At 34.5% G+C, this 13,053-nt stretch overlaps 1 pseudogene; it reads right to left on the bottom strand.

The window, feature by feature from the left end:
- The window catches only part of LOC101567858, a 49,209-nt pseudogene that overhangs the window by 11,623 nt on the left and 24,533 nt on the right, over positions 1-13,053 (bottom strand).

The raw sequence follows: 13,053 nt of genomic DNA, 5'->3' as shown, positions 1-13,053 counted from the left end.
TAAATATGACCAATATTTGTTTTTTAGGGAAAGCAAAATGAATAATTGACAATAAAATGGTTTTAATCCCCTAAGCATTAATAAAATTATTATAAATATTTAACAATTTTATGTTGAAGAAATCTCATGAAAATTGTGTGGTAAAAGAACAACACATTTACATATTTAACCTGCTATTTTTTTGAATAGCATAGATTTTGATCTTACTTAGCTATAATTAACTCTTTTTACATTAGTGTAAACAATATTTGAATCTGCTTATGATTTTCACTAACTTTCACACACATACTTGATGTTAGACAACAGCAGTGCCTTTCATTGCCTTTTTATTTTAGTTTTTAGATTTTACTTTTGCTGTTTCTTCTCACAGTAAAAAAATTCTTTGAAACATTAAAGAAAACCAATGTAAATCATGTGACATCTTTTCATTATATTTTAGTAGTTTTTAAAAATTTAATTATTTAAAATTAAGACAAAACATATAAGTGAGAGTCAATTCTGCTTCCTACTTTTACCCCCTTTCCATGTGAATAAATTTCCATCATGAAATAACCTGGATTCATTTTTCATGTTTGCATCCCTAGCACTTCTCCTTCTACCTATGCACTAACAAGCTAATTTTGAGCTGTGGAATACAACTCATTTCCATTAACAAATGCTACAGAATATATTGTGAAATATCATAGTATTTGTAGAGCTGAGCGCGGTACTTTTCTCTAGCTCCATTCACTCGTACAAGGAAAGCAGAGAAAAATAAGAACTAATATGAATTGTGTAGCTAGGAGCCAGTAACAGCCTTTCTTGTCTGAATTCAGTTGAGGGTCACCCAACACACAGATAAGAATTCGAGAAAATGAAAACATTTTTTGAAACCCATGAAATTGAGACTGTAGTTACAGGGCACTATTGTACCAGTAGGTGGTTAGTAAACTGACTAACATATTAGAAAACAATTTCCATACTAGTAACTTCAAAATGCATTAGAATATTGTTTCTAAAGATATGTAACAATTAAATGTGATACTCAATTCTGAAAAATGAGCCAAAAAGTATGTACTAAGTAGACACTTTAAAAGAATATCTATGAAATACTTACCGAAAAGATTTATACCTAGTAGGGATGCAAATTTCCTTGTAAAACTCCTGAAGGATCTGATTGCCCTTAATTATCCTAACCTCATTTGTGTACATTGTAAAGACTCTAAAACTGAAACCAGGCACGTGCTTGCTGCTATGGAGAGAAGTTTCCCAATTTCATGATGCAGTGTGTTGTATTCTGAGCATGCATTTTACTTTGTCAGACTTGAAATAAAGCACAGTCATCAGGTTTGATAGTTTCTGATTCTTTAGCTCCTCTAAGGTTTTAGGTTGTTGAGTCAGGATTATTATTTGATTATGCCTTTTATACTGCTTCCTGGAGATCACGGCTCCAAGGAACAGCTATACATAACCTATTTGGCTTATCTACTCAGAGCACATACTTAAGCTATAGTTGTCCTTCTCACTCGTAAAATAATTCCATGGAACTAATACTTGCTTGCCATAAACCCAATCACTTAAAACTTGCCTTAAGCAACTTGACTGAAAGATACATGGGACCCCAGTAATGGCTTAGTCCTGCACAAAATGTCTCTTTGCCTTGCTCAAAACACTGGATGAGTGGGTATCACCTGGGCAGTTGTCACCTTGTCATTGGCCCTGACACCTGATGTCTTCTCTCTGGGATATGTAAGTAATAAAGTACTGCCCTCATTGCATATGCCTTGTTGTGTTTTATCTCACATGAGCAAAATAAACCATAGCTGTCTTTGATTCCTGTCATGGGTCTTCTAGAGAATAGCTAGGAAGCAACAGATGGCAACCACAAGGCTGCCTACCGTTTTTCTTTTCCTTTTCTTTCTCTTTGTTTTCTGTGAGAGGAATGTCCTCAGGGGTTAGGTCCTTAGGTATAAGACATGCACATGGCAGTGTAGGGATTTGGTGATCTCTCCATGGTCCCAGGCAAGAGGATTTAGAAAATAAAGGCAAGAGATAATAGCTGAGGTCAGGTGGTGGGCCATGCGGGACCCCAGAACAACAGTAAGGACATTTATTTATTTATACTTTTGTGAAGTTACAAGACACAAGGTACTAATGGTCCACAGTGTCCAGGCAGGATGCTCTTCTCAAGACTGAGGTAGCTTGTCTGCTTTAGGCAATGAGGGCTCCTCCTGCCCTCCTACAAATGATCAGTTTCCAGCTTCAGAAGGTCCCAACAAGGTCATGACAGAGAAATAGCTCCTGAAAGGCTCAGTGTAATTATCTACAGCCCATTCCTTTGCCCAGATCCTCAAGGCAACATTTGATTTATACCCACTCTTTGAAGAGAAACCTCAAGGTTAAATTAGAGAAACAATATAGCATTGAAATTTAGGATAGCAGTTAGTTTAAAAAGCCAGCTTTGTAACACCTGTGATGTTGCAAAGGAATTTGCTCCCAGTAGGACACTCCCCCTGCTTTAAGGTTTGGCTGTTGCCATTACTGAAACTCTCTATAATTTTATCTTTGAACTTGCATTCTGTAAGTGAAGATTGATAGGACATGCATCATTCATTTGAATGGAGGAGATACCTAGTATATACAATATATATGTATAATATAAATACATATATAGTGTATTATAACATATGTATATTACATACATATATATGTACATATGTATATTTCTCATTCCTGTTAGCTTATTTATATAAAGAAATCATGATATCTCAGAAAACTCAAGATACTTTGGAATTCCATTGACATCCAATGTAACAATTATAAGGTAAGTTTGTCACAAGTATGTGCCACTACATAGACAACTTGCTTTAAATGGGTGTTTTCCCTCATGACTTTAGTCAGGATCTCATCTACTTGATTGAGATGTTTTGTCCAGATTCATGTGAGAATTGATAGCATTCAATTAATCAAATGTGTATTATTTATATATCTAAAGGTACATAAACATATCAACTTCAGTTACGTATCAACAGCATGTTCTATGAATTTAACAGACAATAATTGACTAATTTTACTGAAAAAATATTTTGTGACAATATTTTTGGTTTTAAATAAATTATTTTTCAAATATTTCATGAAAAAATTAATTTTGCTGTTAATCCACTGACATTATAGGCAAGTAAATCTATACCATATTGCTTTTCCTCTGCATGTCAATATGCTTTGTGTTGCTAAAAGTATTCTTAAAATACAATAAAATCACTTCTAGAAATGAGATATATAAATGTGTAAGTCAAAATAATGATACAGGGCTGGCCAAATAGCTCAGTGAGTTAAAGTGCCTGCGGCAGGTACAGGGGCTGGGGGTTGGATTCCCAGGCCTGTCCTGCTTGCCCCCACTGGAGAGCACTGAGGTAGCAATTGAGACTGGGTGTGGTGGTGCGCCTGTAATCCCAGCTTTTGGGAGGCTGTAAACAGGTGGATCACTACGAGGTCGATCTAGTAGTGAGACCCTGAACACCCTGTTAGTCCCTTCCCTAAAATACAAAAATAAATAAATAAATAAATAAATAAGCACACACGATTGTCTCAGTTACTCTTCTCTCATTGTTGGGACAAATACCTAACACTCAGAATGAAGGAAGGAGAGGTATATTTAATTTATCTCACTGTTACTGGAGATTTCAGTCCATACTCAGCTGGCTCCAAGGCAGAGTGGAACATGGCAGAGAGCAACCTTTCATGGTGGGAGCAAAGAGCAGAAAGTAAAGGGAGGAGTAACAGCAACAATGGCCCCAGAGAGCTAATCTGCCTCCCTTATGTTGCATTCAGGCTATCCGTCCCAGGCTGGAGTGTAGCACTCACACCCCTAATCCCAGCAGCACTCACAGCCATAATCCCAGTGGATCATGAGTTAATCGGAAACTCTAGAAGTCTGCCCCATGACTGCATGAGGCTTTGGGTGGACAACTAGACACAAACCACAAAAATGACTGAAAATATTTATAATTTAGTTATAAAATTTCTGCCAAATGTTGAAAAAATTTATACTTTGAAACTATTTTAAAGACATCATTAAAACCTAGGCATAAATATTAAGAAGTTTTAAATAAAAAAAAACTCTGCTAAGCAAAACTGGAACTTGGAAAACTCAAATTCTATATGTGTGTTAAATATAAGACTTCAAACTATGATTTGTTAATTTATTCATATTACCATGCAGTGACAACTACTAAAGAGAATTGTATAATTTTTCCACCAACGTGTCAATAAATCTGACTTGAATTAGTGCTAATTACCTCTCAAAGTTTGTAAGTTTCTGTTTTAGAAATTGTTATGGAAAAGTATGCAGCACAGTACGGGCAACACAGCATCCTCCAGATGGTTGAAGCATATGGCGCCACTGACGTTGCCACTTGGAGGGTGCTGCGAGGAGCCGCGTGGCGACGGGATGCACGCGCTGCACGTCTTCAGGACCTCGGCGCAAAGAGCAGGATTACCACTGGGAAATGCTGATTTCATTAAGTAGATGCCATAAAAATTTAAAACTCTCATAGAATTATTCAATTAAGAAGTGTGCTAAGTATTTCAGGCTAAACATGTGTGAAGGGGTTTATCAAATGTCATTTAAAAATTAGTGCAATAAATCACAGTTTTGTCTGTCTGATGTTAATGAGTGAATAAATAATACTTCTATGTTTTCACTTAATGTTTGATTTCATAGAAATTGATTTCCAGCCCTTTATTGTGTACATCAATGTTAAATTTAGTATTGGTTTTATTTTATTTTTTAATGTATTTGGTACAAAGCCTCACTGTGCACCTTGGACTCATAGTGATCCTGCTGCCTTCAGCCTCTCCAGCGCGGGATTCCCTGTGCACCTCACCACGCCCTGCCGGGGTCGTGCCTCTGCACGCCCCAAGGGCGGGGCCCAGGCTGCATGTGGTGGCCAGGAGGAAACTTCAGTCCCTGCATTGCCTAAGTAGGAGCTTAGTCCACTGTGCTATCTCCCCAGCCATGTTAAATTTAATCTTGAAAATTTATCCAGAGGGTTTTCTCATACCATTCCCTTGGGTGTCTTTATCCACAGGAAATAATTTTATATCTCTATGTCTTTGTTACACTTTAGCTCCTTCATAAAACTATCAGAATGCATTGGCATTTTTTCATGATATAGGAAAACCAATGATGCCATGATTAAAAATTCGAGAGAAGTTTGGAAAAAATGTTTAGGAATTTTTCAAGACAATTACTAATTTTATTCTAATGCAATGAAGAAGCACATTATTACTCTGGAAAACTAATATTCCTAGATTCTTATGGGAAAATGATTATTCATTTAAAAAGAAGCACATGTAATTTAAAGTGATTAAATACTAATAGTTTACACAAGTTATGTTCTTCATAACTGAATATAGAAAATATATGCATTGTCTTTCTTTTCATCTAATTTCTAAAATCCATTGAGGGAACAGAATTTTGTGCAATAATTTCAGAGGTTAATGGAATGCCTGTGTTTACCTTGGCTCAGCAGGAACATCGAGAGAAGTGAGTGTGTGCTCAGCAATCCAGGAAGGATGTGCCCACCAGCAGCTGAACAAAATCTTATCATCAGAAGTTAGAACTTTACTTTTAGAAAGACTGGATTTCAGGACAAATCATCAGCTAATATTTGACTGCATTGACTAAAAGGTGTTAAGAAAAGTTCTTTAATAGGTACATACAGCTTTCTGAATACTGAAAGAAAAGGTGTTGAAATCCATTTTGCAACTAGAAGTTGCATTATGAAAGGAAGAAAGAAATAGTTTATGGAGAGAATGTTTCTGATACCATTTAATGAGTATAGCTTGAAAAGAAAGAGGTACAATCTTTGTAATGTGATATTATGTGAGGAAGTAGTATTGAGTAATCACTTTTTCTTCTAAGACAAATTAGTGGAAAAAATAAGAAAAAATAATTTAAAAGCATCAGCAGTGCAGGTAAAAATGATTTTAGAAGTTCAATTGCTACAGTGAAGCAGTATATCTTCATATACCATAATGTATTTGTTTTATTCATATTTTGATATTTAGTATTGTTGAGTATTCATGCAATTTAACATCCATGGAATAAATGGATGAGGATTTCTAATTCATAATTTTTAGCCTTCATAATTAAATATGAATGAAAAAGATTAGTGTGTGAGAGCAATACTGTCACAAAGAGCATTCTAATAATCTAATCACTGGTCAGAGTGTACAACACTCATTGAGTCTAGCTTGGTGGAGAGATTGAATGAACTCTTGTATCTTCTACAATGGGGTCTTTGATTATTGTCTTTAAATAGTACGTTAAGGCTTACACAAAACATTCTGAAATACACAAGCATATCTAAAAATTAGAATATCTTGATAGCCATGATACTGTTGAGGATCAATTTACATAACTTGAAAATGAACAATAATAAAGTAGAATTTGCCTCAAAAATAATGAACAATTGGTGATCATGGTTTAGTAGGAGGTAGAGAAATGTTTGGGAAAAGTACAAAGATATACTGATGCTGAAATTCTTAAAAGAACAAATTGATTGTGGCACTTTGGGGCTAAGGAAAAAAAATAGTCTAACTCTAGTCCAAGCTGATTAAAGCTTTTATGACACCTTGTCTAGTCTGAGATCACCTTAAGGATTGCTGAAAAAACTAGAATTTTTATGAAAGAGAAGTACAGAGAGGAGGACGTGGGAAGGAAAAATTGAGATTGAAGGAAAACACACACCCACATAGCCTGTTCTGCAACCACTGGGGTGCACATACTTCGCAATTTTTCTGGAATTTTGTAGAAGTTCTGGCTGTTTTCTGGAAATTTTGTGAAACTTTATAGGACAATGCCATCCTCTCTTCTTATCTTTTTTTCCAGGGAATAATTTAAAATCCAATAATAATAATACAAGCTTCAGCATCTAAAGCTACCTCCTTTACTTGATTCTTTGCAGTATTTCCCTCTACGTCCATCCCCAAGCACACTTGACGAGCTGGCAAATAGTCTCCTTTGTATAACAGTAACCTGACAGCTTACTTCATCTTCATGAAATGAAAATATATCATTTAAAATTCTTAAATCCCACACTTTGTAACTTAAATTTTGTTAATTAAAAATGGATTAGATTTAATTCAAAACACATCATTCATTTATGTCTACATAGAATGTAACATATATAATATAACCTGCATACATGTTTACAGCACATGCCTCTAGAAGAATATACTCCATGTAATTAAATTGAGCATTTTTTAGAAGTTTAACAATAATTAAAGAAAGTAAACTCATATGTGCTGACAAATTGGGCAAAGGAAATGAAATTCTTATTCAGCTTAAAATTGATATCTGTCAGTATTCATAAAAAATAGACACTTCAGAAAGATAATTCAAGTAAACAGGAAGTGACAACTTTTGCAATTATTATGTTAAAGAAGGTAAATTCTTATTTGATAGAAAATAAGCTAAAATGAACATTGGTTCATGTTGGAGGCTCAATAACTCCAGGCCTCCAATCCTATTGCAAGTGGATTTCCGGATTCCTCTTCCCCTATGTCTGCTGAGCTAAGCTCCTAATTCGTCTCACCCCACCATTTCCCATAAGTCTCCTGCTATGCCCCGGAGGCGGGACTTCCTGTCATAGCCCGGTTGCCTAGTTACTCGCGCCTTTTACCCGCTGACGTCATTTCCCTGCGCCTCCACTATGTACACCCAGCACCTCCCCTGAATAAATGAGATTTGATCAGAATCCTGTCTTGTCTCCATTTCTCGCGTCTCCTGTCCTTTGTCCCTCCTCACTTCTCCGCTCCTCCCCCAGCTGACCTTCCTTGACTGACCCGCTGGCTTGGGACAGGTTCATTCATATAAAAATATCATAGACATTTCAGAAAGATAATTCAAATAATCCTACAAACTGAAAGTTATATCTTCTTCTGTTACATATATATCTTATTTTAATTAATTTGCAGCTTTATAAAATCATCAGTGAAATTAAAATGACACTAATATATATTAATAATAATAGCTTAAACATGGAAGGTAGTTGTTTGTTTCTTATATATAGTTAAGCTTTTTTATTTCCAAAATATACATAAGTAAAATGAACTTTTTCGTAATGTATTCTAAATACCAAATAGGTATATATAAATATGGTAATTTTGTGGGTCTTTTGTACTATTTGATTAATGAATTTGATTTTGAATTAAATGTAACTTTCTTTGAAATGAAATTATACAACAATATTGTATTTAATTCTTTACAAGAATCAGTTGTCAATGACATCAGACTTGTTTACACCATATTTAATTAGACTAATTTATTTTTTGAAAAAATTTTTGTAATTACTGCAGAAATTAGTAACAACACAGAAACAAATTATTTTTGAGAGGTTAGCCAAAGAGGGAAAATATTTCTCTCAAATTTATAGAAATAGAACATATAATTATGATTTACCATTGCTGAAAGATGGTTCTCTGTAAAAACTGAAATGTATTCTCATATTGAAAGTTTTGTTTGATGCTGAAAAATCACTAAAGTTATGAGTGATGCATTACCTTCAGTAAATAGTGAGAAAAGTTATTACATAGGTTTTTTATCTCATGAAGTGATTCGAATAGATTATATGAGTTGCACAGGATTAAACTTCCTTGTATAGTTTCTGTAAACAGATGCAACACAATGAAAAAGGATTCCTTAAGTGATTTTAGAGATACAACTATCTGAATTTAAGCTATAATTTAATTCTTTTAGGTGCAAGATAATCCAGTATTTTAGTAGTTAAGTGTAGCAGAAAGCCAATGAAAGATACCAATGATTTGAACTCTGTTCCCAAAAGGATATAGTTTGGACAGTGTTTGTCTGTAGTGACATCACTAAGAAGCAGTCCTTTTGGCTAACTGAAAGGGGCAGGTGTAGCTTATTAACACTGAGTCACATAAACGAGTCCAAAGTTAAGAACTTTAGGAGTTAATCAAAATAGGAAAAAATAGTGGTTCAGTCTTCAGGAACATGATGGTAACACTGCATAGCAGCATTTGTTCATAAAGCACTTTTTCTTTGTGCCATTAAGCTCAGAGCAATTGCATTAAGGGAAAAAATGAATACTAGACATAAACATTCAACTGTGGTCTTCAAACTGGTTCTGGCATGACGCTATTCCTGGGAGACATGCTGCAGTGAAAAGCATTCTCCTGCAGTGTGGACATTTGTGTACAAGTCTGATTGAGTGGAAAAACCGCTGGAGAAAAATGAGACCACAGCTGCATGATGTGGCTGCCATCACGGCAGTCTAGCACTAGGCTGGCGAAAGCAGCACAACACAACCAAAACTGCCTTCGGTGGCAAAGCTCGGAGTCCACGCGGCTGTCCACTGGTGAAGGTCATTTTTTCCATCTCATCAGTAATCATGAAGGAAATACCTCTAGGAATCAGGTTTTTTGGGAAAAAGTTTCTGCAGTCAACTTACATAGGGGATAGTACTCAATTCTTATTAAATACATGTGCTTATGTGACTACTTTTATAAACTGAAATGCAAAGTAGAGAATTGACAACCAAGTGAATATGTGCTTGTACTTGAGTAACTCAGAAAAACAAATAATTCAATACATACCAACAGATATTGACATATATTTGAAAGATTAATTCTTGGAAAACACTTTGGTACATTTTGAAACACTAAGAGAAATTCAAATAAATCTAACTACAGTATCAGGCAATACTTTTCATTTTCATTATAGTAACTTGGCTGTGAAGAAAGATTTAAGAAATCAAATCAATATTATCTTGAAATATCAAAGCAATAATGGTTCAATGATATTGAGGTATCAATCACAAGAAAAAAAACTGTGTATGGAAGTTTGAATGCTCTCCCTCACTATGCCAAAAATTGCTTGTTTAGTAAACATTTTAATCATATGCAGTATAGAAAACAAAACCATTCCAGCAAATGAATTAACAGCAAAACACATTAGCCATTCAGGTACTATGCACTGTACTAATTGGCATCCATTGTACATGGCTAATCATGGTGTCTAAATGCAAAGAATAGTATTTGCATCTAATGAGTTAAACAGTGATATAGAAACAGACCAAAGCCAGTGCTTTTGAAAATCTCACTATGCACACGTGCAATGTGCATATTATATTAAGAACTACAGATTACATTCTAAAATTACTCAACATTTTTGTAAGAGTGAGAGAAATATGAAAAATATAATATAATAGGATAACAGTAGGAAAAAAGGCAATAAGGAAATGTATGCCATTTTGGAACTATATATATGGAATATAATATCTAGAGAATTATATAATATGCATGGTCCTTTACTCCAGAGTCTGATATGGAGAATAATAATGAATCCTCAGTTGATGCTAAAACTGATTGTTCCTCATTAACTTTTTAATATGTGTTTCTAACATGCAATTAAGATGAAAATCAGACACACAGAGTATCATAGAGCAGGACTAACCACCTGTGTGCAAGTACTTTCCTAAGGAAATCAGGGCGTGGCATTGTTCATAATCTACTGGTCATAAAGCATCTTGAAGAATTCTGAGGCATTAAAAGGCAGCTGTCTTGACACATTTTTCAGTTTCACTTTGTTATCCTTTTTAGAGTAAATGTTGGGCAGCATTAATTCTGGATTTAGACAATTTCAGTTAAAAAAAAAGTTTTCTTACTATGCAGCGTGCATTCTGCACACCTACTATTTGCACCTATTCATGAATATCTGCTTTCCCCAATGCTGCAGTGAGCAAAGATATCTAAGCAAATTTAATCACAAAGTAAAACATTCTTATTGTAAAAGGGTGATTTCTCTTTAATAAAATATCAAAGAAAGACAATTTTATACAAGTACCAAATCATTTCCAGTTATGCTGTGTCTACCAATGAGTTACAAGCCTAGGTAAAGTATTTGTTGTAAGCTGTGAAGAAAAATTGTTAACAAAATTATGTGAGGAATACTGAGGACCAGAAAGAACTTACTGCTGCTACAGTGGAACAAAAAACCCCTTGGAATCAAGGGAAAAATGAGAGTGCAAATTAGGTTTGGAAATTTAGCAAAGTCTGTCTCTGAAAAGCTAGTGTAGCTGGACTTGGAGCAGGGAAAGTAGTCATTTTTCTATTGTGAGTGAGAATTAACAAAAAGAAGCAAATCCCCATAAGGGTTTGGAGGTCAAAACTTAAGAGGACAGCATACTTTGGTTTTACCAGATATTGTGTATCTATAACATTGTAATTTTTTTTCATCAGGGCATAATTTCAAGAGAAATGCTCTAGGCTTGTTTTCTACTTGCAATAAATATCTGTGTTTGTTTGCTTTTTAATGTATTTGATGCTGGGTCTCACTATGCAGCTTGGCCTTGTAGTGATCCTCCTGCTTTCAGCCTCCCCAGGGCTGAGATTACAGGTGCACACCACCACGCCCGGTCTTAGCCTTGGCTCAGTGCACCTGGCGGCAGGGCCTACACAGCATGTGGTGCCAGGGATCAAACCCCAGTCCCTGTGCTTGCCTAAGCAGGCGCTTAGTCTGCTGAGCTAACTCACTGGCCCAGAAACGCATATCTAAACATCGTAAGAATCATTTTGTCTTCAGACATTCATAGTGTTCTAATAGATGTTTATATATGAACAAAGTTAACTATAGTTTAAAAGCAATTTAGGCAAAATAATTTGGTTATTTATTAATTTAATATTTATTAATTTATGCCAGAAATGCAATTTTGAAAAGAAAACCTTCAGTAAACACTTAGAGTATGTCTATCATCATTATTAAATAATGTTGTTATTATTTTGTGCTCGTGGTTTATAAATTTAGAATTATGTTTAGTGGAACTTAGATTAAAATAAAGAGGATATAAGAATAAAATGAAAAAGAGAATCATAGCTACAACTTGAAAAGAATTTAAGTTGTATTATACCTGATTCTTCAAATCAATGACTAATATGGAATTTCACTTCAATCATGGATGTAATTATTTTGTCGCATTAGCAGAAATTTTACCGATGGAAGATTTATCGTGTTTCAGTGTGCGTACTATTAAAGGTGTGTACTGCAGTGATAGAGAGATAAGCTTAGAATGTTTATTGCAGATGCTGTGTTTAAATGTTTTAAGCTATGAATTGTGAAATCTGGCATGTATAAAAATATATCACAGAAGAAATATGTGTAATATAAGAAAAATATTGATGGCTTTATTTGAGACATAAAGCACTGGTAACTCTAAAGCCGCTGTTGAGCTAGATGCTATGAATAGCTTTTTCCTACTAATACTTAAGAAAAATTCAAACATGCATGATACAGTGACTATAAAACTGGTTAGATCATTTAGCTTACGTTTCTTAATTCCAATGGTCAGTTTTTGTGCTAATCATTCCTTGAATTCTTTATAACTTATATTGATAAGATTCTATTTTGAAAAGATATCAATATAACATTGTAAATTTATAGGTACAGTGGCCAATTTACCATAATAATCAACTAGTTAAATATGTTTTAAACTTTTGAAATATAAGTAATAAATAACATATTGTTCTTGATCTAAGGAAAGTCATATATTATTCATCAAATTAACTTAACAAATGTTACAGAATATGACATGCAAATTACTGAGTAGTGTTCTGAGTTTATAAATAAAAGTCTTTACTTTTTCATATATGAATTCTAGAATTAATATCCAAATTTAGCACTAGGCACAAAGTCAATGCACAAAAATAAATAGCACTTTGTATATCAGTAAGGAAGCCACCAAGAAAGAAATTTGGAAAACAAAATCTTTCACACCATCACTAGAACAATCTTACATACATAGGAAATTAACCAAACCAAGGGAGTAAAAAGGTGGTACAATAAAAAGTACAGTACAAGTTAAAAAGAGAAAATAAACAGAATGCTAGAAAATGGAACAGCATCCTTTTCTTGGACAAGGAGAGCTCATACTGCCAAAGTGGCTGTATTCCCAAAACAGGTAGGGAAATAATGCAATCAAAACAGCAACAATGGAGACCCAGTCCTAGCCCAGGTCCGGTGAGTGTGCGGAGAGTTTCCTGCTAACCTGC

The sequence above is a fragment of the Octodon degus genome, unplaced genomic scaffold (genome assembly GCF_000260255.1).
Source record: "Octodon degus isolate 3935 unplaced genomic scaffold, OctDeg1.0 scaffold00237, whole genome shotgun sequence".
Lineage (NCBI taxonomy): Eukaryota > Metazoa > Chordata > Mammalia > Rodentia > Octodontidae > Octodon > Octodon degus.
The sequence above is the reverse complement of the archived record's forward strand: the minus strand, read 5'-3'. Positions and strand labels throughout refer to the sequence as shown.